The sequence below is a fragment of the Aquarana catesbeiana genome, linkage group LG05 (genome assembly GCF_042186555.1).
Source record: "Aquarana catesbeiana isolate 2022-GZ linkage group LG05, ASM4218655v1, whole genome shotgun sequence".
NCBI classification, from domain to species: domain Eukaryota; kingdom Metazoa; phylum Chordata; class Amphibia; order Anura; family Ranidae; genus Aquarana; species Aquarana catesbeiana.
In genome coordinates, this window is record NC_133328.1 from 581,868,825 (window position 1) to 581,896,262 (window position 27,438).

At 43.3% G+C, this 27,438-nt stretch overlaps 1 long non-coding RNA gene across 2 annotated transcripts; it reads left to right on the forward strand.

The window, feature by feature from the left end:
- The first annotated feature begins 575 nt into the window (after positions 1–575).
- On the forward strand, positions 576–27,257 carry LOC141146158 (uncharacterized). 2 transcript variants are annotated; one of them, XR_012244741.1, is made up of 3 exons: positions 576–676; positions 24,717–24,828; positions 24,950–27,257. It is a non-coding gene; the product is annotated as an uncharacterized lncRNA (long non-coding RNA). The 2 variants fall into 2 exon arrangements; XR_012244740.1 differs by lacking the exon at positions 576–676 and adding an exon at positions 13,042–13,166.
- Positions 27,258–27,438: the final 181 nt, after the last annotated feature.

The following is a 27,438-nucleotide window of genomic DNA, read 5'->3' on the forward strand; positions in this document are numbered from 1 at the left end:
AGATAAATCCATTATAATACTTTTCATAATAAGGGCTCATTCACGTAATCCTGCAGTGCACTATATGAACCATAGTTGTGTTGATTTGTGCAGAACTGAGGTGCAGTACGGTGCAGTGCAAAAAAAGCAGCATGCCTACATTTATATGTAACCCACCTCGACGTAATGTTGTGGTGTGACCACAGCACAGACAAAGCAAGTGTATTCTATGTGCCCGTGTGTTGAGCCTGAGTTGACCTGTGCAGTTTAACATAGGTCAACATACATGTTGTGAATGACCCCTGTTTGACTATTTCATCTTTACTAGGGGTGAGCTCAGTCATGTTCAGATCCTAGTCCGAACCCACATGAGTGAGCCTGCCAGGAAACTGTCATTGTACTGGGCCAATCATCTGCAGCTGGGACATTGCCAGTCCTGCAGATGCAGGTATTCTTATTCTAGGGTTATGTATACATGGGGCTCCAGGGCAAGGACTGCCTCCTTCCTTTTATGACTGGCCCAGTACGGTGACACCCTCCTAGGGAGCTTCCTCACGTGGGTTTAGACTAGGATCCAAACACGCCCAAGCTCATCCCCAATCTTTCCCAGTTCCTTATCTGTCCCTGCCTTTTATCTCATGGTGTCTTTAAGCGTGTGCTCAGCATTTGATCCTAGATGCTGAAAATGCATACGTAGGTAAGCTGATCCTTCCTGGGTGGGTGGTGACGGTCCAGGAATATTCTGGAGAAAAATCTTCACAGCTCAGAGATTCCTCTTTGATGCCTAGAACAAAAGTTCTTCCTGCAGGACATACCCCTGTAACAAGAGCTGGTGAAGCCTGAGCTTTTACTAGACATCTGCTGTTATGTAAGCCTGGAATGAGTGACCAGCCAACACTGACAAGTATAACCATATCCTTTGTACTATTTAAAGGCTAATACTAATACATCTAGCGTATGTGTGTAATTCTATTTTTTAGATCTATATAAATCAGCAGACATACATATTTATTCTCTAAAAAAATGTTGCATTGTTCCTTTAAATAACTGACTCAGCAATTAATGTAATTGTAGCAGAATCTCCAACCTCTTCCAGTCTAATGAAAACCTTTGAGGCCACAGACCGCTGACATCCTTCAATGTGTAGTGCATAGGCATGCGCAGGGGGTATGCTGGGTGTGCCTGGGCACACCCTAATCACCAAGGTTGCCAACCATGCAGTGTCTGTAAAAAGCCAGAGGCTATAGTTGCTGTGCATCTCTGCTGCCTCCTTAACCAATGGCAACGACACTGTACCCACCCCCTTCCCCAGCGTGCTTTATTTGACATTAGAACGGGAGGTGGTGGTAGCTGGAGCGGGCAGGAGAAAACACAGCTTGCAGTGTGGGACTGACTTCATCCTACCAGGAAAAGGTAAGCTGGGCTGAGCACAATGTAGTCAGTATACATACATACGCACATATGAATGTGTGCTTGAGTTTTGGGGTGCACACCCTAATGCTATAGGCTGCGCACACCTATGATGTAGTGGGTTGTGAGGCATAGTGGGTGCAAAGGTGGTAAAAGTCATTGGGCGCCAGACACTTCTTGGATGTAAAAGAGGTTTTATTTCTTTTAACAGTCCTTTTAGATTTTGCAAGGGAAAGAGGGTTGGGGCCAGGACAACCTTAAGTAGTTGCAATTTCAATAGGCAGACTCCGAGGCTTCAATAGGAGGACAGCCGAACAGGGAAAGGCCCCAACAAGGTGCCACTTCTGCACGTGCAGGTTTGCTGTCCCCTATGGCTACAGTACTTAACAGTTCCTAATTCAAACGTAACAGTTTTCACAGCTTTACTACAACTTCTGCTTGTAGTTCTTCAGCCCCTTGAGCTCCTGGTCTCTCACTGGACACTTTGATTCACTAACTCTGAATCCTGTGAGCTCCGCAAGGCTTTTGCGGTGGTATCTCCCTTCAGCATCACCCACGCTTCCCTGCTGGGTCCCTAGCATGGCACTTCGGATACCTTCAAGCTTCACCCCTGCTGACCAGCTCGGTCCCTAGCTTGACAACAAGGCTGCTCTGCAATCGTCACCTCCGCTGGTTGGGTCCGTGACTTGATCACCACCTGAAGTTTCCTGTTTCTCCACCGTGCCCGTTCGGTGAGAATACTGCTCCAGTATTTGCTTCAGTTACTCACTGTGGTCCCTGGTAAAAGTGGTTGGCCCCTTAGTGGCGACAGCTTCCCTTCTACCTCCAACCACGACAGGTTCTCCAGCCGACAGAACTGTTACTTTTGGTTGGGCTGCAAGCCGCAGTCCCAACCCTGCGCTGCCCTCTTACTTCTGGATAGGCCTTCACAAAGCTTGGCATGGCAGCCAGATGCCCCCGAGATTTGCCCAATCTTCGGACTAGCAGCCCGGGTCAGACAACACACGTCCATTGGCTGAGATACCCCATATACCTATAGCCTGATCTTGAGTTGTCCTTCTCATATATAGTACCACCAAGTGCTAAATGTAAATATAAGTGTAAGTGTAAATATGTGTTGCCTCCTATCACTCATATGCACCAGTATATGATCCAAAAGTCCATCATATATCATATGAATACAAAATTCATATAAATGTGCAAAGAGGTAAAGTGCTTGGTGCTTATGGAAAAAGATCCTACTTCAAAGTGCTCCAGTGCTCGAATGTGCTCCTTATGTTAAAAGGATGGCCTCTTACCAAACAGCGTGGAACTTGAATTACAGAGATCAAAAAAGCCGGCACTCCATCTTAACAATGGATGATTTCTTTTTTTTTACATTTCAAAAGATTTCTATTGGGTAATAAATTCAGGTTAACAAAGGAGGTATAAATACTTTAACAAAATAAATTCTGTAAGTATTTTTTGCTTGAAAATTACGTATAACCCCCAAGTATTTTACATTTTTTTTTCATTATACATTTTTTTAGAAGAGACCTTAGGGAATAAAAGGGCGGTCACTGCAATGTTTTATGTCACATGGTATTTGCGCATCAGTTTTGCAAACACAATTTGTTTGGAAAAAATACACTTTAACCGTTTGCCGGCCAGCCGCCGTCATTATACTGCGGCAGGTCGGCAAGATCCCACGAGCCATCGTAGCTATACATTGGCTCGCGGGATCGGGACAGCAGGCGCGTGCATGCGCACGCTGCACTGCGGGGGGTGCCGATGCTCGTGGCTGAAAGTCGTGATGGCCACGAGCGATCGCGGTCACGAGAGGCAGAACAGGGACGTGTGTGTGTGTGTGTGTAAACACACAAATCCCTATTCTGTTCTGTGAGGAGTGACAGATGGTGAGTTCCTAATAGCTTTCCTCTAGGTCAGTCCCCTCCCCCTACAATTAGAAACACACACACAGGGGACACAGTTAACCCCTTGATCGCCCCATAGTGTTAACCCCTTCCCTGCCAGTGACATTTTTACAGTAATCAGTGAATTTTTATAGCACTAATCGCAATATGAATGCCAATGGTCCCAAAAATGTGTCAAAAGTGTCCGACGTGTCCGCCATAATGTCGCAGTCCCGATAAAAATCGCAGATCACCATCATTACTAGTAAAAAAAAAAAAATAATAAAAATGCTATAAATCTATCCCCTATTTTGTAAACGCTATAACTTTTGCGCAAACCAAGCAATATACTCTTATTGCGATTTTTTTTACCAAAAATATGTAGAAGAATACATATCGACCTAAACTGAGAAAAAAATTGCTTTTTTTAAAAATAAAATGGGGATATTTATTATAGCAAAAAGTACAAAATATGGTGTTTTTTTCAAAATTGTCGCTCTTTTTTTGTTTATAGCACAAAAAATAAAAACCGCAGAAGCGATCAAATACCACCAAAAGAAAGCTCTATTTGTGGGAAAAAAAGGACATCAATATTGTTTGGGTGCAGTGTCGCATGGTCGCGCAATTGTCAGTTAAAGCGACACAGTGCCGAATCACAAAAAATGGCGTGGTCATTCAGCAGCCAAATCTTCCGGGGCTGAAATGGTTAATTAATAAAAAAAAGAAAAATTTACCCAATTTTTTTATAAAATGTAAAAGATGATGTTACGCCGAGTAAATAGATACCTAACATGTCACACTTTAACCACTTGCGACACACCCACCATCAAATGAGGGAGGGGGCGGTGCGGCTCTCGTTCTGGGTGGACGTCATATGACGGCAATCCAGAATGACAGCTGTTTCGCACCCGCAGCAGCACGGCGATCGTGGCTGCGCTGTGTTGCTAGGACTCGGTACAACCACTGATTACAGGAAAACCCCAGCAGTGACCATCAGTGCCACCAATCAGTGCCTATCAGTACCGCCAATCAGTGCCCATCAGTGCTACCAATCAGTGCCCATAAGTGATGCCAGTCAGTGCAGCCTTTTAGTGCCCATCAGGGCCTGCTCATCAGTGCTGCCCATCAATGCCCATTAGTGCCTCTCATCAGTGCCTATCAGTACTGCCCATCAGTGCGCATAAGTGTTGCCCATCAGTGCCGCCCATCAGTGCTGCCCATCAGTGCCCCCCATCAGTGCCCACTACTGCCGCCTATTACTGCCCACCGGTACCACCTATCCGTGCCCACCGGTGCCACCTATCAGTGCCCACCAGTCCCACCTATCAGTGCTCATCAGTGCTGCATATCAGTGCCACCTATCAGTGCCCATAAGTGCCGCCTCATCAGTGCCCATCAGTGCAGCCTATCAGTGCCCATCAGAGCAGCCTCATCAGCTCACATCAGTGAAGGAGAAAAATTACTTATTTACATAATTTACTGACAGAAACTAAGAAAAACTTTTTTTTTTTACATTTTCTGTCTTTTTTCTCTTTTTTTTGTAAAAAAAAAAAATCCTAGCATAAATAAATACCGCCAAAAGAAAGCTCTATTTGTGTGAAGAAAAAGATGAAAAAATTCATTTCAGTACAGTATTGCATGACCGTCAATCAAAGTGCGACAGCGCTGAAAGCTGAAAAATGGCTTGGGCAGGAAGGGGGTGAAAGTGCCCAGTGTTGAGGTGGTTAAAATTGTGCACGCTCTTGCAATGGCGACAAACTAAGTTACTTAAGGAGGAGTTCAACCGAAATGTGAAACTTCCACTTTAAGCACTCCTCGTCCCTTTATATGCCATTTTTGGGAGGCAGTAGGTACCTAGTTTTGACGGGTACTTCCTGTCCCACTTCCTTCTTCCGTTCCACGCCACTTAGGCGACTCCTCCTCTCCCCCTCCCTCTCTGCAATTTTCTGCGACACGTCACTAGGTCCTAGGAGATTGCCTGGCCACTAATAAAGTGCAGTGCGACTTGCGCATGCACAGTGCGCACCCGGCTGTGAAGCCGCAAGCTGTCACAGCCGGGTGTTCACACTTGCAATGATGGCGCGGCACCACTTAGAGGAGAGGGAGAGAAGCGAGGCTTCGGGGGGCCGCATCGCTGGACCGTGGGACAGGTGAGTATCTGTTTATTAAAAGTCAGCAGCTACATTTTTTGTAGCTGCTGACTTTTAATAAACTTACAACTGAGTGGAACTCCACTTTAAAAATCTCCATAGGTGATGCTTTAAACGCCTTTACAGGTGACCTGTTACAGAGGTCTCAGGCTGGAACGATTGCCCTTGCTCTAACGTACATGGCAATAGCTCACATGCGTGGTGCGAATACAGTTTACAGAAATGCGTGTGCATAACTTCTTTTCTGTGCGCGAGCATGAAGGAATGGGGTAGCTTTAAAAAAAAAATTATTATTTATGTTACTTTGTCCCTTTGATATATTTTTTGTAGTCACTTTTATTCCTATTAAAAGGAATGTAAACATCCCTTGTAATAGAAATAAGAATGACAGGTTCTCTTCATGGAGAGATCTGGGATCGAAAAGACCCAAAATCTCTCCTTTACCTTTAAAAGCAAAAGATTGAAAAAAAAAAAAGTTTTGATCTTTGACCAATCTTGTTTATCTTTGACCAAAACTTGTTTACTTCCAGCCTGGACCAGAAATAATATCATGAGGTCGCTCTGGCCCTCCAAGGCCAAAGAGCCAGCACCGTCGGATCCTTTTTATGAGAAAGCCAGCTGTCAGTTGTAAAAAACAATACTGGTGATATGGCTGATATCTTCAGCCATAATCCCAGTAAACCGCAATGTATATACTGTATATGTATTGCAGTCAGCAAGTGGTTGAGAATTGTCTTGTTTTTTTTATGTTTTTTTTTTAAGTGAATCTAAGCTGTGACTGGATAACATTATGTTTGCTAAAACCCCTTGAGCTTGATTTACTAAAGGCAAATAGGATGTTCACTTAGAAAAGTGAATGTTTACTCTGGAAGGGAATTTTCTCTTGAGGTGAACGAGGTGAAGCTCTGCTAACATTCATCATCCAATCATATGCAAGCAAAAATACTGTGTATTTTAAGCTTACCGCTTGTAATTGGTTATTCTTTGCAAAGTCAATTTTCATCCCAGTTACTAGTGAAATTTCCCTTGCAAAGTGAACACGATCTAATGATTTAGAAAATCAATCCTTAGTAGCAAAAACAATTGACATTTTCTTCATGAAACACTGTTTTTGTCTTTTTTTTTAATTTTTCATCTCAGTGCTGCTAATCTCTTCCAGCTTATTTTCTGTACCTCCTATTTGCATGCATACGCTCCATTGCTGGCTGCACAACATTGTCCTGCTGGTGACAACATTGTACTACTCCGGGGAAGTGATCAGGATTTTTTTTTTTTTTTTCACTGGCATAAGCAACCATTTTAACTGAATGAAACGGATTCATTTAGTGTGTTTTGTTGTGATTAGCTGTGATTGGTTACACCTATTCACATGGTACAGATGGGCTGTGATTGGCCCTTTCTGTATCATGTGATCACTGTGACCAATCACAGCTACCAACACAATTGTACACGATTGATGACATAAAAGGAAGCCATCCATTGTTTACAATTGTCATGTGATTTGCTGTGATTGGTCACAGCGGTCACAGGATACTAGCAGCAGGTCCATTGGACACAGCCGGTGACTGATCATGCTGCAACAATGCACGAGGTGCAATCTGGGAGGACGTTGTATGATGTCCACCCGGATCGATGAACGTCCTGCCCAACCATCATTTTGCTATAGGCCGGGCGGGAACTGGTTAAGTTGATCCATCGGTCAACTTTAGTACAACCAGCCTGTTTTTTTTTTTTGCCTGATCACTTCCAGTGGCTATAGCCTCCAGCAGTTACCATTGTATTCTGCTGACAGGGAAGGCTCCTCACCGGCAGAACACAATAGCGCTGTGGGAAGAAACTCAACCCATGATTGAAGTAAAGAAAATTGCATAATATATCCCCTTCTTTATTCCTAGACTTGGGCTTTAAATTAACATCTTAAAGCTTATATTAGATTTTAGTAATTGGGTTTAGAGCTATATTTTTACTTTTAACTTGTATTGTGAACAGATGGCAATTATTTCTGAATTACATCGGAGAGGTTCTTGATGGGTGATTTGTGGGACTAGCTATTCGTTAATGACCCCATTTATAAAGCCTATGCAGAAAAAGCAAGAATTGCTTTCTTTTTCATTTTGTTGTGAGTTCTAAATTAATAACCCAGCACACATAGGTAATGTGACTTGGGAAGTAACAATCGCTGAGGCAACCTATCCTATTGGAATTTAGGAAGCATTATGATCCAATAGGTTTTTGCACAGCCCCCTTTACTGATATGTTGTGCATTCATTGAACATATCAGAAGCAAGTTTGGAATAAGAGGCTTTTCCAAACATGCTGCATAGATTGGTTCTTGTATTGTCATTCACGGCTCCATATAATTAGTGATGCCGGGGTATTTCATATTTAGGCTAAGAGGAGAATATTTTATAGGAAATATCTTTTTACAAAAGGAGTGTATGGGAGTGACTATGCAACTAAGTTTACTATTTCTTTTCTTTAAACACACAAAACTAGATTCATGGTAATTGAACATGTTGGATGTGGTATGAATGACTTCTGCTGCTTGGCACTAAAGCTTCTTTAGCTATTGTGTCCCGGTAACACTGTCAAAATGTTCTATTGCTCTGACCCCAACTTGTGTGAAGGTTTGACTGAAAGGCTACAAGTCATCGAAAGCTACAACTTGAAAAACCAGTTGGGCTTGCACCGAGTTGCAATAACATGTCATATTACATAATTAGTGCACTCTTTTTTACCTGTCTTCAGCTAATAAAATAAGCATGTGAAAAGCTTGACTCAAAGCCATAGACATGTTTGAGAGTAAGATATATTCAGGTATTAGTTCGTTGTCACGTGTAATATTATGTAGGATCACAAAGTACTGATGAAGAGTTAGAGCCACATAGTTTACTAAACACTCTACTGTTGAGAATATATAAAAGCATTAATCATCGGTCTTTGATGGAGCTTACAAGTCAGAGACTTGAGCATCTAGAACAGGGGTCTCAAAACTTTCTAAACAAAGGGCTAGTTTACTATCCTTCAGACTTTAGGGGAACCAGATTGTGGCCACTGGGAGTAGAAAATGCCCCAGAGTCAATGTAAATAATGACTCAGGCTTGGCTGTGAGTGGGATTTAAAATTACATAGCTTCTGTGGTCAGTAGGAGAAGAAATAGTGTCCCATAATTGGTATTGGTGACAGAAATGGTGCCCCAACACTGGTGTCAATTGGAGGAATGTACCCAATCATTGGTTTCAGTGGGAGGAATACAAGAGCTGGTTCTGGCTAGCTCAATTAGATTGCTTTAAAAAAGGTCTGGATTCTTTCCTAAATGTACATAATATAACTGGCGACTAACAGTTATAGGTAAAGTTGATCCAGGGAATATCCGATTTCCTCTTGGGGGATCAGGAAGGATTTTTTTCCCCTGCTAGAGCAAATTGGATCATGCTTTTCTGGGGGGAGGGGGGGGGTGCCTTCCTCTGATTCAACTGTAGGTATAGGATTGTGTTTATAGAATAGTAAAAAAAAAATGTCCCTTTTATTGGTTGAACTGTGTAACTATGTTATAGTGCCCCATTATTGGTTTCAGTGGGAGGAATTCTGCTAAAATGTGGGTGTCAGTGCAAGGAATGATATCTCATCATTGGTGTCAGTGGGATGAATAGTGCCTCATCTCAGTGAAAGTAATATTGCTACAAGGGCCTGGATAAAGGCAAGCAAATGGAGGGACGCATCCTCAGTTTGGAGACCACTGATCTAGAGGAAACCATACAAACACAGGGTAAGATAAAAAGCTCCATGTAGATTTAAAAGAGCTGAGCAATCCCTCTCTTTTGCAATAATCCACATTGGTTAAAGACAATAGCCTATTATTCCCCATATAATTAGTGGTCAAAGGGAGTAGGCTGGACATATAAGCATGAATTCTCATGGCAGTCTGGAATGTATATTTATGAACTTGGCAGAAAAGCAAGACTTTATTCGGGGGTCAGAACACTTTGCAATGTCTGATCACGTTCTGATTTCTATGCATGGAATAATTACCATCTAATGCCCTGATAATTTATTTTCTTATAAGGAAAATTCATTGTTTCCTTGTAATCAGAAACAACTTACTACTAACCACGTTCCTTGCTGTTTCGACCAGTCAGCTTAGAGGTCAATCATATGTGTGCAATGCCAGTGAGCCATGGTCAGCCAGGTCCAACATCTTGCTCTGCATGGAATTAAAAGCAGCCCAAAAATGTAATCAAATTAGGCCAAGGTGCAGCCTGTGGTAATAGTTAGAACATCAGGGAAAAAGCTCTACACAACAGCAGAGGATAGGTACTGTATGCAACAGTGTGGATAAGTTCCCATAAGCATAGTCATAGTAGTCATAGCTGTTACTGGTTAATTATGAATGAAGGCTCTAGCATAAAGTTCAGGTCCCTGAAAAGTATGTAATCATATGTAGTAAGATTCGCATAAACAGTGACATTATGAATTATAATTGTAAAATTTTGTAAAACCTTCACCCTGTTCACACCAGAGCATAGTGCAGGAAACCTGCGTTCTGCATGCTATTTTTTCACCAAGTTCAAAATGCACTGCAGTTGCAATCTGCAGTGAATCTCAATGGTATGGTCCAGTGCGATTCAGCCCATTCAAAATGAATAAACTCAAATCGAATAGCACTGCACCGCATGTGAATCGTACAGGAACGGGCAGTGCGCTCCTGTGCGTTTCCTGGTGTCTGACCAGTTCTTGAGTGAACCTAAAATAGGGTGACCAGACGTCCCCGGTTTCCGAAGACTGTCCCCGATCTGAGGACACTGTCCCCGGACCAAGACTGTCCCCGGTTTTGTACCCGGATTCAGAGCTAGATTCAGGGCGCCAGGAAGGGGGCGGTAAAATCCAAATCCTCAACCACTTGCTGGGGATTCAGATTTTTTTTTGTCAGCAGTAGTCCCCTTTGGAGGAGTGATCTTCCCAAGTGGATGAGTGGCCAATAATTCTCCAAAGCCGTCAGTGCTCTACAGTAACGGCAGCGCCGCCTCCCTCGTGATCTGGTGGACCGGGGTACTGCACAACTCTTACCTGTGCACACATGGAGGATGAGAGTTTATTTTGGTAAGGGGTAAATTTTGGAGTGCATGAAGCAGCCCATGTTCCTCCCGGACCTCGCCTGATTGAGGGAGTTTCTGCCCTACACTGATCCGTCTCCACGGTCCATCCCCAGCTTAGGAGACCCTAGCTTGCCCCCCTCCCCTGCAGCTTTTCCTTGGGGTTTATTCCTTCCTCTGTTGTGGTGGCAGTGGTAGCTCCTCCTCCATCTGCATTTATGGGCACTGAACAGATTGCATTAATGGCCACTGGTGAGGCTGCATTGATGGGCACTGATCAGGCTGCGATGATGGACACTGGTGAGGCTGCATTGATGGGCACATGGTGAGACTGCATTGATGGACACGGATGAGGCTGAGCTGAGGGGCACTAATGAGGCTGCATTGATGGACACTGGTGAGGCTGCATTGATGGACACTGGTGAGGCGGCACTGGATGAACACTGATAAGGCTGAGCTGATGGGCACTGATGAGGCTGCATTGATGGGTACTGGTGAGGCTGCACTGATGGTAACTGGTGAGGCTGTATTGATGGGCACTGGTGAAGAAATAATGTATATATATATATATATATATATATATATCATACAATAATTCCATAAACACATACCACATACACTGCATATATCATTTGTGAAAAATATGCTTATAAAATAGTTTACTATTTGCCAATAAAAAATAAAAAAAATATGTACCCAGATTTCATTTTAAAAATCTGGTCACCTTAACCTAAAAGGTAAAGAAAAAGTCTGTAGGTGGACACTCATAAGGCTGCAAATGACACTGACAAGGCTGCAGACAGACAGAGGATGGCTGCTTTTGCACTGAGGTATCCGGATTGTTGGTCCTTCCATTGAGCTACGATTCTCCTGTATCTCCCTCTGGTGTTTCCACCTTATCAAGTATTTCATTATTGGCGATGATCTGATGTCCGGATATCCACTTCAGATTACAGGCTTGCTATCGCTTGCCTTCTGGTAAGCGTGGATTTTGTACGGTGGAGGTTCATTTTTTTTTGGTGGTTCTTATTTTCTCACGGAAGGATTATTTCAACAGCTTTTAATTTTCACTGGACGTTATTATTCACTGGATTGTGTTTATTATCTCCTTCTCATTGGGGAGTTGTCTCTTTATTTCACATTTCTTACTGTTATATTGTGCCCATCCAGGCATATACATCAATTTTTCAGCACAGCTCCTTACTTTTTCCTTACCTATTATGTCTGTACATACGGTATCTTACAAATTGAGCTGCAGCTTGTTGCCTTTTATTTTGTGCTATTTTAGCGCGGTATGAGATTACTTTTTTCTCACCTTAAAGTGGATGTAAACCCAATGTCATCCTTTCTAAACTACTGCCATAGGGGTTATCTATAAGGATATACATGCCTCCTGCATGTATCTTTACCTGTCAAATGTCTCTCCTCTGTCTGTTATTAGACCTGAAAAACTGCATATTCTGTGGGTGGGTCTGTTGTCTGGAGCTCGGTGGGTGGAGTCGTGATGTCAGTAGACTACCCGCCCACCTCTACACTCCCCTTGTCAATATGCATTTTCTCATGTGTATTTCTACCACTGAACTTCTGCTATGATCTCTAACATCCAGTGAAAAGACAGGAAAGTAACCACATGACTTCAGCATGCCAAATCATGCTGAGGTGTGGAACAGCCAATCCTTGCAGAGCTGCTGAAGAAAGGAGTGGGGGTGGGAACTAAAAATTAATGCCTGTGTCTTAGGCTAGTGCATGAGATATGTAAATCACCTGTCACTCACAGCAAGGGGGAGGATTTGACAAAGTTTTTCTCAGTTTGTCAAGATTTTTCTCACTGAACAATAAAAGAGGATTGCTCAGAGATGGATTAACTCTGTGTGGCAAGACTGGGCTCAAATGATAGGAAATATTATACTCTACAGTATGATATAAAAAAAAAAAATTCGGGTTTACATCCACTTTAACCTAAAATCTATAGGAAGTAACAAATGAGTGATAAGACAACAAAGCCAAGAATATAAAAGACTGTACAGAAAAATCTTACAGCGCAAAGACAACTATATAAAATATGTTTACCAAGAAATCCTGGCAGCCTTTTGCCTAAATCTTCCAAAAGCATCCCTCTAATCTGTTCAGATCTTGGATTATCTAGACAAAATAGAGGGAGAATGCATGATTACATAATTGTCCAAAAATGCATCCTGAAGTCCTATGCAAGGTCTGATCAGGAAGTGCTGGGAATTCAATGTACTGTTTATATCTTCACAATGTAAGATTATTTTTGCATAATCTATTGCTTTTTTGTCTATGTCATGGAAACAGGACCTGGCAATGTTTACCTACTATGTTGGATCTGTTTTATATCAGTTGTAAACCCAGAATCTGTCAATTACAGGTAATTTTCCACCATTTAAATGATGTTCTAAAACCAATATAAAAATGTGCCCAAAAAAGTATAAAATACTTTTTTTGTGTTTATTTTATTTCTCTATTACAGGCACCTATATAGGGCCATCAATTAACGCACAGCTTTACATATATATTGTACATGCACATCAGTCCCTGCCCTCAGGATTTTGTAGAAGCTTTATTAGCAGTCACACGACTGCTAGATGCCCTCCGTGCAGTTGCAAGCACTGGATAGCTGGGTAAGTACTGAAAGGCTGTGTATAGGATTGCCGCTATCACAGAGTGAGGAAAGAAGGCTGCATGTTCCACTACACTTTGGAGTGAATAACAGGCATTAACTCAGCAAGAACTGTCTTGGTCGGTAGCAGAGTGGTTGGAGAGCATCGGGAGGTTTTCTAGGCAACGCTCCCCTTCCAGAAACAAAGCCATTGTGCCAATTAGCTCCTCTGGCTCTCTCTCCAATTCTGGCTGCTCTCCACAGAGTCCACGCAAACTTTTGTCAGCATGACTGTCTGAACCTGTGAACTTCCAAGCTGACAGGCTCAGAAAGGTATACTGACTGTGGAGGCATCATTATCCAGAGAGAGCCAAAAGGGCCGGATGTGGCCCACAGGCCACAGTTTGCTCATGTCTGCTATAAAGTAACTTTTAGGAGATCAAGAATATCCAGACAAACCATGTACATTTTGTGATGTAGGGGTGATCATGCTCATGTGGTAGGTGCTTTTCCAATGAGTTGCGCCAGTCCAAATTGTATTTTATGACGGGGCAGCCCACTTTTATTGGGAAGAAAGAAGGAAAAAGTTTACATAGAGATCAGTGGTCCACTCAGGGGTTCCTCTACATTAACTGAAAATGTGAGCCACCTGGCTCCTTTATCAGCAGCACCGCTGCTCTTCTTACCAGTCCCTCTGACTGTGTTGTCCACCTCTCCTGGTTCTCTTGGCTACCTCAGCCTTTAGTCTCAGCACCCTGCTGCATGGCCCACTCCTGGCCTCTGGCTAGGGGTTCTCCTGACACCCTGATAGAAGATGATCTTAATCCTGAGATGAGACCCCCTGTCTCCTGGCTATTGGCTGTGGCACCTCTGACCCCTGGTTGAGAACTCCTGTCTCTTGGCTTTTGGTCATTGGTTAATATGGCTTCTGGCCCCTCCAATATGAGAGCTGTCTCCAAACTGGGAGCCCTAAGCTATCCTCAGGCATGAGTATATAACTTCCCTGAACACCTGTGTACTCACACAGGCTGCAGGGACCCAGTAAAATCCGGACACAGAATTGAAGGTTTCATCCTGCCCAAGAAAATTTGGAACCTTCAAGCTCCAGGCCCCAATCCAGGTTTGCAGAATCCAGAGAAAGCCAAAAACACAGAAACAATTATCTGGAATCTTGAGCCCTAATGTGACTCCTGTGTCATTTTCTAGTACAATTTCACAGTGACGGGGCTTTGCAGTGTCACAATACATGAAGGTCAAGGAATCAGGTCAAATTACCCAACTAACATCCCTATATGCTGCAAATGAGGCACCATTTTGTGTAGAGTTGGAAACTCAAAATTGTCTACCAATAGAACTTTAAACCATACCCTGACTCTTGTCCAGTTGAAGACCCACCACCATGAGTCGCCTAACTTGACACAACCTGAGAGTCTGGGATAACACCAAATATTTCATTGAATTAACCTCACCACATGTTCCACTACTTCCTATACTAGCAACCACTAAGCTTCCCCAGCAGCCTGTACATGGTGATGATGTTCATTCTTTCTTAGACAGAAACTTGATTAATAGCTGGTCCGTTATCAAAGACAGACTTTGAGCACCTAATACAGAATTCTTTAGATACATGCAGATCAGCCACTTTATCACAGCACTCGTGTAGAATAAAGCTCTCACCACTAAGCTATCTACTTTTGAATATATGTGTCACTGTACACCACTATCGCATAAACGTATATCAATATTTTACTCCTATCTCAATAATTTAACCAATCAAACCACACATGCATATGTTGCTAAATGGGAAAGGGAACTAATGGTTACCAGATCAGAGGAACACTGGCAACAAACTTGGTCCGCAATGGCCTTGTGCACATTCAATATCACCACTCTTGAATCTACTCTAGAATCCCACTGGTACATGGTACCCACAAAACATTCACACTTCCCCCAAGTGGGATAAATGTTTCATATTTCTTTAGACTGTGGGAGATGTCCTAAATATCTGGTGGACTTTTAGTAGATCTTGGACCAGGGTCTTAAAACAACTGCTTAAAATTCAGATTTCAAAGGACCCACAGTTGGCACTTCCTCTCAGGTGCACCCCTCCTTTTTTCCCTCTCTTTCTTGCCTCCTCGTTTGTTTCACCAATCAGGATGCACTGGATTCTGTGCATAGTATGGCATTTGCTATTTTAATTTGACCAAGCTTGGTTTTAGATCCACACTTGTTCACAGTATCCTCCTCAAACATATGAACATTGCCCATGAAATGCATTGAGTAAAATCAAGAGTTTATGGATCATGTGATTTATTATATAATACTGGATACTATTTCATCGCAATATGAAGTCAGTTCATGCGTATGCATAAAGCTCGCTGCGCTTTCTAACTGGCCTGGTGGTGCAGGAAGGAGGAGGGGGGGCAAACTTCCGTGGGACCTCGCTGCATCTCGCCGAAGCCAGGTCTCCTTGAAGTGGGGACAGGTACCTGTCAAAAACAGGTATCCGTTCCCCCCTCCCTCGAAAGGTGCCAAATGTGGCACCAGAGGGGGGGAAGGAAGCAAACAAGCGGAGCTTCCACTTTTGAATAGAACTCCTTTTTAAGTGTCTTTCTCCCATTGTATAGTTTCCCCATTGTGTGCCTCCTAGCTGTGCATCACCATTGTTAATTGAGTCACCTAATGTTTCTGTCTGTTGGCTAATCCTCCTGGAGGTTCCTACATGATGTGATTAGTCTTGTGTCAACTTTACCTAACCATTGTGGGATGTTTACCCCAATGTGTAATAAATGTTTTTTTTTTGGTCATGTGGTGACTGCCCCTATTTCTGAAGTGTATATAACCTGTATGTCCGTTCAATAAAGTGATTTCTTTGGTTTTTACCTCAACGTCCTGTCTGTGTTCGATGCTTTGGGAAAAGCGCTATTAGCCATCGGTCAGCTGGAAGGGTTTGGAGGGCAGGAGGCGCCGTTTGGCGGAGACACCCAGGCGGGGTGTTGGGCGGTCCGTCACACAGGGGTTATAACCCTACCTTAGTTTTGCCTTTAGTCCTACTTGAGACTCAATAAAAAAAATAATGAAAATTAAAATATAATTGGATGCTTGCTATGGACATCACAGAGACTGTACATGCTCATATATTTCAAAGCAGTGTCAAAAATACAGGAACTAGACTTCCCACTTAGCAAACACAGCAATAATCAGCAACCGCCAACGTTACAACATTTTTATTCCGTTTGTTAGATATGTAAATGACGATGTTCATCAAATGGCTTTAGCACTAATGAAGAAGAGATGTTAATTGGAAGTTGTGTTTCCTGTGCTGTAATTCAAAACTCTTCAGCTTGCTGCCTAAAGAAGTGACGATTCGCTCACTGCAGTAGCTAAATGTCACAGCTCGCCTTCCCTGGAAGGTCCATGTTATGCAAGAGATTGCAAACATGTTATTGCTCGCTCCCAGACCGACCCCTTTGGAAGCACAGCTGTACAGTAGTACTGTGAAACAGCCACCTGTTTTTTTTTTCCCCAAGAGATAAAAAAAAATGCGACTTAAAAGAGGAGGTCTGCAGGGGATTGTGCTTCTTTAATGTTCTGCTCTCTTTGTTGTCTGAATATTAAATAGCAAACTCTGCTGAACATACCAGGATTAAAGGACAGAACACATTTTGTAACTAAACAGACTGGACAAAATGTTTTTGGATGTTCTGTGACAAAGACGTGCCAGAAAACTCTGATTTATTTGCAAAATGATGGTACAAATGTTTCTAACACCCCCTCGTCTTTCCCAACACCTACAATAAATAAAAAATGAAACAACTTTAGGGCTGTTACTGATTAAAATTTTCGCGATTGATTAATCGTTTTTTTTAATCAATTAATCAACTAATTTTGATTAATTATAACACACATACAGATCCAACTACTTTTAGCTGATTTAGCACCGTGTTATGGCAACGGCCGAAGCCGGACATAGCGGGGCATGGCTAGGACGTAACACGTCATAAACTCAGCCTCACCGTGCCCATAATCGCAGCCTCACCGTGCCCATAATGCAGTCTCACCGTGCCCATAATCTCAGACTTACCGTGCCCATAATCGCAGCCTCACCGTTCCCATAATGCAGTCTCATCGTGCCCATAATCGCAGCCTCACCGTTCCCATAATGCAGTCTCATTGTGCCCATAATCGCAGCCTCACCGTTCCCATAATGCAGTCTCACCGTGCCCATAATGCTGTCTCACCGTGCCCATAATCGCAGCTTCACCGTGCCCATAATGCAGTCTCACCGTGCCCATAATCGCAGCCTCACTGTAGTCAGTGCCTGTGCCTGGATTACACAGTCTGCGGGCATCTCCCCCTGTGTGTCTCAGAGCTGAGTGTGAAAACTTTGGCCGTGCTGTGACAAAAGTCTCGCGCTCCTCCTAGATCAGCTCGTGTGATAGACAGAACACTGCGTCTATCACACGAGCTGATCTAGGAGGAGGGCGGGACTTTTCTCACAGCGTGGCCAAAGTTTTCACACTCAGCTCGGAGACACACAGCGGGAGATGCCCGCAGACTCTGTATGACATATAGTGGAGGAGGTGGAGGAGGTAGCAGAGCGCTGCAGCCACAGCTTGGCCCAAAGCGGCCCCAGGGCAGGCAGCCTACCGATCAAAAAATTAACGATTAATCGAGGAATTATTCGTTAATTTCCGCAGCCCTAAAAATCTTGCATCTGGCAGATAACTTTAGCAGCCGGGCGCTCCAGGTTAGTTTACATTGACTCTCTGATCTGGCTATCTGGGGGGTAGTACTGCACCCTGTACTAGTAAGCTACATAGACTTCTATAGGCTGAGTGTATTTTAGTCCCTGATCGGAATGGAGGACGACCGTCTGAAGAAAGTCTAAAGCTGAAGAGACACAGATAAAGTAAATAGAAATGAATAAAGAGGCAAACTGAGTCCTATCATAAAGAAACCTGTGCCATGAAAAGGGCTTAAAGTGATGGTAAACATTCATCTTTTGTTTAAAAAAAAAAATAACAAACATGTCATATTTACCTGCTCCATGTAATGGTTTTGCACAGAGCAGTCCTGGTCCCCCGGGGGCCAGTGCTCCCGGCTCCTCACCCCCGCCGCGTGTGCTTGCTCCCAAGCAGGCTATGTGTGTCTATACGACACACAAAGCGTGGCTTGGCCCCGCCCCTCCTCACTGGCTGAGATTGACAGAAGTGGGAGCCAATGGCTTCCGCTGCTGTGTCTAAGCAAATGAAGAGAGAGAGCCAACAAAGTGCTGGCTCTCATGCACATCACTGGATAGAGATCAGGCTCAGATAAGTTTAAGGGGGGGCTGGGAGGGGAGCTGCATACTAAAGATTTTTTACCTTAAAGCGAAGTTTTGAGGGGGGCCTTCCCCTCAAAAAATTTAAAGTCTGCAGCTACACATACTGTAGCTGCTGACTTTTAATGTTAGAACATTTATCTGTCCCAGAGTCCAGCAATGTCGACATCGCAGCCAATGTTTCCATCGGCTGTCGGGTGCTGCCGCCGCCATTGCCGGTAAGGGAACATGCGCGAAGGGCGGCTGCATTCTCCTACTGGCCCAACAGTAGGGGAAGGATGAGGGAGGATGAGGGTGCTGGACTTCTGACGTACCTCACCGCGGCGAGGTCCAACAGAAGTGGGGACAGGGTACCTGTCAAAAACAGGTACCCGCTCCCCCCTCCCCCCGAAAGGTGCCAAATGTGGCACCGGAGGGAGGGAGGAGACAGATAAGCTTATAAAGCTTACCTGTAGGATGGCACTGCAGGTGTACAAAAATAACAGAGTGCCACGTCCTAACATATTGAGAAATTGAGGAAAAATATAACTGGAAAAATTGACTTTATAGGCACCACTGATAAAAAGTAATGCATTTTATTAAACACACCACATAAATATAAAAACAGAATTTAAAAGAAAGTAATTGAGAAAACACACAGTAGTCAAATATATGTTTCCAAGACAGCTGTTTACATTAGAGTTGTACTGGTGACAACCCCAACTATTGTCATGACGGCAAATACAAAGTATGAATTACAGGAAGCTCGACATGTTTCACGGGGAACCACTTCTTTGGGAGCTTATATACAATTTCTAAATGAAAATGGAGAGAAATTCATTAAGTATATATACATACAGTGCCTTGCAAAAGTATTCACCCCCTTGGCTTTTTACCTATTTTGTTACATTACAGGCTTTGGTTCAAAGTTTTTTTAATCGGAATCATATGTGATGGATCAGAACACAATAGTCTAAGTGGGTGAAGTAAAATTAGAAAAATATATACATAAAACTAGTTTTCAGAGATAAAATAAACTGATAATTGGCATGTATGTATTCACCCCCTTTGTTCTGAAGTCCATATAAAGCTCTGGTGCAACCAATTACCTTCTGAAGTCACATAATTAGTGAAATGATGTCCACCTGTGTGCAATCTAAGTGTCACATGATCTGTCATTACATATACATACCTTTTTGAAAGGCCCCAGAGGCTGCAACACCTAAGCAAGAGGCACCACTAACCAAACACTGTCATGGAGACCAAGGAACTCTCCAAACAAGTAAGGGACAATGTTGTTGAGAAGTACAAGTCAGGGTTAGGTTATAAAAAAATATCCAAATCTTTGATGATCCTTAGGAGCACCATCAAATCTATCATAACCAAATGGAAAGAACATGGCACAACAGCAAACCTGCCAAAAGATGGCCGCACACCAAAACTCACGGACCAGGCAAGGAGGGCATTATTCAGAGAGGCAGCACAGAGACCTAAGGTAACCCTGGAGGAGCTGCAGAGTTCCATAGCAAAGACTGTAGTATCTGTACATAGGATGACAATAACCCGTACATTTTTTAGAGTTGGGCTTTATGGCAGAGTGGCCAGAAGAAAGCCATTACTTTCAGCAAAAAAACAAAATGGCATGTTTTGAGTTTGCGAAAAGGCATGTCAGAGACTCCCAAAATGTATGGAGGAAGGTGCTCTGGTCTGATGAGAGTAAAATTAAATTTTTTGGCCATCAAAGAAAACACTATGTCTGGCGCAAACCCAACACATCACATCACCCAAAAAACACCATCCCCACAGTGAAACATGGTGGTGGCAGCATCATGCTGTGGGGATGTTTTTCAGCAGTCAGGACTGGGAAACTGGTCAGAGTTGATGGAAAGATGGATGGTGCTAAATACAGGGATATTCTTGAGCAAAACCTGCACCACTCTGTGTGTGATTTGAGGCTAGGATGGTGGTTCACCTTCCAGCAGGACAATGACCCCAAACACACTGCTAAAGCAACACTTGAGTGTTTAAGAAGAAACATGTAAATGTGTTGGAATGGCCTAGTCAAAGCCCAGACCTCAATCCAATAGAAAATCTGTGGTCAGACTTAAAGATTGCTGTTCACAAGCGCAAACCATCCAACTTGAAGGAGCTGGAGCAGTTTTGCAAGGAGGAATGGGCAAAAATCTCAGTGGTAAGATGTGGCAAGCTCATAGAGACTTATCCAAAGTGACTTGGAGCTGTGATAGCCGCAAAAGTTGGCTCTACAAAATATTTAAATTAGGGGGGTAAATAGTTATGCACATTGACTATTTCTGTTATTTTGTCCTATTTGTTGTTTGCTTCACAATAAAAAAAAAAAAATCTTCAAATTTGTGGGCATGTTCTGTAAATTAAATGATGCAAATCCTCAAACAATCCATGTTAATTTCAGGTTGTGAGGCAACAAAACACGAAAAATGCCAAGGGGGGGGAATACTTTTGCAAGGCACTGTAGATATAATTCCATAGATCATGCATGAGGATATATACTTATTCACCAGTGTGATATAAACATATAGCAAATAGCGTCTATAAACCAGCACCTCAGACATACACATGCAATTGAGCTACGTGTCTCTGTGATCCAGCATCAACGTTTACATGCAGAGTATTATGGGCGGATGTGCGGCCAGGTAGCTGCAGTCCTGTGCCACGGATCCCCCAGTGGTTTAGGCTGCGGTGATTGCGCATGGCGGCAGATGGCTACCCTTCTGGCCTCCAGTTGTATCAGTGTCTTTTTCCATCCCCTAGGCACTATGCTGGCATCTCCCTGATCACTTTTCTCTTGCGATCTATGGGATGTATGCCCTCTGGGATCCACTGGAGGGAGCATCTCTCTGTCCTGCTATCCCCATGGGACGCTCGTTCCTGCACCCCCACTGTGTTGCAGATTCCCTGTGAATCGCGCATATGTGACTACTGTGTGTTTTCTCAATTACTGTCTTTTAAACTCTGTTTTTATATTTATGAGGTGTGTTTAATAAAATATATTACTTTTTATCAGTGGTGCCTATGAAGTCAATTTTTCCAGTTATATTTTTACCTAATTTATCAGAGTGACAGAGATGGCCTCATCGCTGTGCTGCTTCTCTTTTCACTGTCCAGTCACAGACTCTGGGCTCAGAGGAAGTGGGTCATTAGACCAAGGACATCTAGTGGCACATACAAGTACTGCAGGGGAAATTTCTGGATTAAAAGAGAATGCTACAGCAGAAGTTTTCAGGTTTTTATTTCTCTGCCTGTCCCCACTTGGGAGATTCATCCTCTCTATTGGTCCTTGTGACCATTGTCGCTGAGACAAAAAAGTTACAAGAAGTCCTACATTTTTCAGTTGTCACTAGAACAGAAGAAACAAGGCAATATTCTAAGGATGACGCCGGTTCTATTCACGCAAAAAAAGAAATGAATCACCACACTCCGAGCTAATTTAATAATAGTAGCCAAGTAGCATAAGGATTTCCTGTGGTACTTAATGCCATCTATTACCCAAATGTGGTATTTTCCATTTTAAATCAATGAGAACATTCAACCAGCACAGGAAATAGCCTAATATCATTTAATTTTGCCCTATTCGTACAAAAAAAATTTACATGCACTTTCACTGGGCGAATTGCTATGCAAATTTTTTATTAATACACCACTTAGTGTGCAAGTGCCTAGTGTAGCAAGGTGACTCTGTGCCACTGGGTAAAATGGTGGTTTACGCCAGATTTTGTAGGAAGCAGGCACACTAATGATGCAGGTGTGTGCTGGGTTTATGTTAGAGACAGAGTTAGAGGTCAGTGCCTCACCTTCTCGAGGAGGTCAGTGTGTGAAGGGAGCAGTGAGAGATACTGGTATGCACCAGACTGTCCAGGTCAGGACAGACCAAGGCCTGAGCCTGAGAGAGAGAGTTCTGGAGGTATAGAGCAGCTAGGGAGCTGTGAGGAAGGACGCAGAGCTGAGGTACAGCGTCTGTGCATGATCACTGGGATGTGTTTGATGGTCAGGGGGACCATGGGGTACTACTCGGAGCTGTAAAGATGCCACAAGAGAGCCAGGAGTCTGAATATTGTTTGTTTACCGTATGATGGTGAGAACCCCCTGCGTGGGAAGCAGTGGCGTCGGCAGGGTGAGGTTGACGGTGGCTGAAGCCCCGAGTGGGTCCCCAAAAACTCCAGGGTGTCGGGCATGCAGGGTTTTATTATTAGCCCTGAGCCCAAGAGCCGTTGCCGAGCAGGGACCGATCTGACCTGAGTGCGGCTGAGTGTCAAAGCAGGTCCAGCCTTCTGGAGCCTGCAGCGCCTATGATGGACGTCCCACTGGTCCAATGCGGGGACCGCGGTACGTGTGACATCCATCATGGGCACTGCAGGCTCCAGAAGGCGGGAATTACAATGCAGCTGCTGCGCCACTGTCAGAAGATCCCCACTCGGGTGGCTCTCCTTTCCTCTCGTGCGTCATGGCTCTGGCTGCAAGCTGTCTACTCTACAGGCGCGCCGCACCTTACGGCTGAGCTGCAGTTGCATGTCAGGTTGGTCAGTGTATGTCAGTGTGGGTCAGCGTTTGTCAGTGTATGTATGTCAGGTAGGTCAGTGTATGTATGTCAGGTAGGTCAGTGTATGTATCTCAGGTTGGTCAGTGTATGTCAGTGTGGGTCAGCGTATGTCAGTGTGGGTCAGCGTATGTATGTCAGTGTGGGTCAGCGTATGTATGTCAGGTAGGTCAGTGTGTGTATGTCAGGTAGGTCAGTGTGTGTCAGATAGGTCAGTGTGTGTCAGATAGGTCAGTGTGTGTATGTCAGGTAGATCAGTGTGGGTCAGGTAGGTCAGTGTATGTCAGGTAGGTGAGTGTAATGGTCTGTGTATGTCAGGTAGGTGAGTGAATGTCAGGTAGGTGAGTGAAATGGTCAGTGTGGGTCAGTGCGTGTCAGGTAGGTAGCACATAGGCCCCTGGTTATTATGCCACCTAGCAACGCCCCTGGTGGGAAGCTATCCATGTGAACTTTTTGTGTTCCTTTAACTTAAAGTGGGCTGAAAAAGCCCTAATACGTACTTCTGGCGTGGGGTAAATTCACTGTTTTGCTTTACCAATAAGCTACAAATTCCCCAACTTGTCACACTAGGAATACACATCACTATATTAAAAAAAGGAAGGAGATTATTAATTAAAGTGTATCTAAACCCATAACCAAAAATGTAATATATTATTTTATTTTTTTCTTCTGTATTTTCACCTGGTAATCATGCAAATAACACACTTCCTTTCTCTGGGTGGTTACATTACTCCTCCACTGATCTATGGCGGGAGCCATGGTTGTCACCCTAGGCTGCTCTCCTGATATGTTCTACAAACATGTCCATATCTCTTCATCTCCATTAGATGGGGGGGGGGGGGCAGGGCAATTGCTACCTTACAGAAGATAGCTCAATCCGGGGTTTTCTGTATTAGATGAAAATGTTCTTACCTTGAAAAAAAAAAAGAACTAAGACAGCCAGCCTATTTAAGGACTGTACGCTGCATTATATTGCATTTTGTTCTATGCGATGTTAGTACAGCGATCTCCCCGCTGTGCTATTGCCTGCTGACCCCATCACCACCAAAACCCACCGGTCAAGACAGCGCTCGGCTCGCAGCCATTTGTTGTAAGTGCTGATCAGATGTTGTTTGGCTGCTGGTTTTCCATTCGGCCCATATGTATCAGCCTTAAAGTATAATTCAAGGCATTTTTTAGTTTTGGAATAGAGTGGAGAGGGGAAATCTGCCCTCCTCTATTTGTCCTGTTTACCATTAGCATTGAAAGTGAAAGTAAAAGAAAATCCCAAATTCTGGGTTGTCCCCAGAAATCAATAGAGGGGAAATCTTCCGATGGGGACACTAGTTCTGGTGACCTGGGGGGCCCCAAGAAATTCCCTTAATTTGCAGGGATTTCCTTTCATTTCCTGTTTGGCTATGGGACAGGAAGTGAAAACTCCCCAATGGGACACAGGCAATGGAAACAAATTTGACAGGGGTTATATCCCTCCCTTACATTATCCAAAATGAAAAAAAAAAGTTTAGCCTATTGTTCTACTTTAAGATCTAACAACAGATTTACTGCACTAAGAAATTGAAGCCAAACTCCAGCTCACGCTGCAAATGCACAGTTACCACAACAGTTTTTTTCTTTTTGGGATAAAGGCTTTACATTAAGCTGACTATTGTAAGCACCCCTGCCAGTGTTAAATGGTTTGTCTCTGATACATTCTGCAGGACATCTTGTTCTTTTGAAAGGCAACAGACTTAAAGGTTGGATCACTAGACGAGAATAGAAGAGAACAAGCCTAAAAAACAAAATGAATGCTACCATCACATCTAAGAATTGGTAAGCTGCAATATAATACAAGTTTCCTTTTGGGTTTAATACGACTTTAAGCATTTACTGTATCTAACAGATCTGTATCAGCACCATTTGATTTTTCTTTTTTTTTTTTTTTTTTTTTTAGGGACAAAGGTAAACAATCACAAATCAACCTCCAGCAGCTGAGAATAAGCAGATTAGAGAAAGCTCACATCTGAACAGTTGGCATGGATCATTGTACATCCTTGTTCTTTGCAAGTTATCAAATAACCCTTTTCGTCTCCAGGCTTACTTAGGATGTGATTAGTGTTTCAGTGAGATACGTAAGGAGTTGACTTTGACGTTTCCTGGATCAGGTCAGCCACACCTACAGGACAGGAGTGTAGAGAATCATAAAAATACAACTCTAAAGGGTATTAGTACAGAGTTCGTGTTCCAGATGCCGGAACTGCAGAGTACACAGTGCGCTATCTGCCCTGTCAATAGAACACAAATTCTGATTACATAAATAGGCATGAATTCACAGTCACAAGGCATTTCACATGCGTTTGTTATTTTATCTTATGTTCATTGACACATCAAAATGGATAGCTTACAAAAACAAATATAATACTTTAACCACTTCAATACCAGGCACTTAGACACCTTCCCGCCCAGACCAATTTTCAGCTTTCAGCGCTGTCGCAATTTGAATGACAATTGAGCGGTCATGCTACACTGTACCCAAACAAATTTTTTATCATTTTGTTCCCACAAATAGAGCTTTCTTTTGGTGGTATTTGATCACCTCTGCGGTTTTTATTTTTTGCGCAACAAATAAAAAAAGACCGAAAATTTTGAAAAAAAAACAAGTTTTTCTTTGTTTCTGTTAAAACTTTTTTGTAAATAAGTACGTTTTCTTCTTCAATGACGGGCACTGATATGGCTGCACTGACAGGCACTGATACGACGGCACTAATGGGCACCAATGAGGTGGCACTGACGGGCACTGATAGGTGGCACTGATGGGCACTGATAGGTGGCACTGATGGGCACTGATAGGTGGCACTGGTATGCGGCACTGATGGGCACTTATAGGCGGCACTGATGGGCACTTATAGGCGGAACTCATAGGTGGCATTGATGGGCACTCATAGGTGGCATTGATGAATACTTATGGGTGGCACTGATAGTTGGCACAGATGGGCACGGATGGGCACTGATAGATGGGCACTGATGGGCACTGACAGGTGGCATAAATGGACACTGATGGGTGGCACTGATGGCACTGCTTGTTTGCAGTGATGCCCCTAAGGGTGGCATTGCTGGGCATCACTGCAACATAATGGTGCCAATCAGTGCCCATTTGTGGGCACTGATTGGCACAGATTTGGCACACCGGGCACACGTGACAACGTGACCTTAAAAAAAATCCAAAAAACACCCATTTTTTGGCGCTTTCGAATCGCTTTTAAGGTGCTTCGGAAGTGCTGCCCATTCATTTCAATGGGCAGGGGCGTTTTTGGAGAGCTTTTTACAGCGCTCCAAACCCGCCTCAAAGATGCTGCTTTCAGGGCTTTTTCTAATGTCTCGCAAGTGCACTGCCCAAGTGTGAAAGCACTCATGCAAATGAATGAGAGGCAGTTTTCAGAGGCTATTTCTAGCGCTAAAACGCCTGAGTGAAAGGGGTCTTAAGCATGTTATACAGCACAGTGCTTGTGCTGTGTAATTTGGCCCCCTGTAATACCTGGCTGATCCTACCAGTTTCTACCCTCCCCTCTGTAAACTGACCATGGTTCATTATGGCTGCTGCCCCCTGACACCGTGGTCAGTTTACGTGCATCCATCATCCAAAACAGGTAGAAATCTGATTTTTTTTTTTATAAAGTACAGGCACTAGGATACAGCTTTTTATCTAACAATGGGGATGATATAAAGAACACATAGTGGAGTAACAACCACTTTAATGATTTGCTGCTGTTCAGGAGCTCTGGGCTTTAGCAAAATGGCAGCCTCCAGGAAGAAAAAATAAGAGCAATGCTTAAGGCATTTTACATTAATTTGGGTAGCATAATTATTCCTTGCTAAAGAAAATTATTTTTTTATCAAGTTGTTGTGGGAAAGTTCCACTTTGAATGCAACTGTTTTGGGAAACTGTTAAATTGATGGGTTTAGTTCAACTTTACCAAATACAAAGGAAGATAAATCGACTTTGTGTGCACCAAATGTGTGTAAAAACCCAGTTATTACCTTGCAAATGTATATATTATCACTGTGCTGAATATAGCCTGTTCAGAGAGCAGAGCTGTGGGAGGGGCCTAGCAGGTCCACCCACTACAGGAAGGGGCGGAGACAAGACCAGTCACCCTGCACAAGGAGAGAGAGAGGCAGTGAGTGGTCTTTATTACAGGAAGTTGTTCCTGCACAGGAAAGTCTTACATTGGATTACTGCAGATCTGGAAGAAACACACAAAGCACACCAAGATTCCAGGAAGAATACACATGCCTGTTTAGACAATATTTGCTTATTCTAGAGTTCAGCTTTAAGCAAGTGAAAAGGTGAAAAGTTGCTATGCTGACTTTATAATACAAACTACATTTAAAATCTACACAAAAATTAATTGATACCAAATGAGATCAGATACTGATAACATG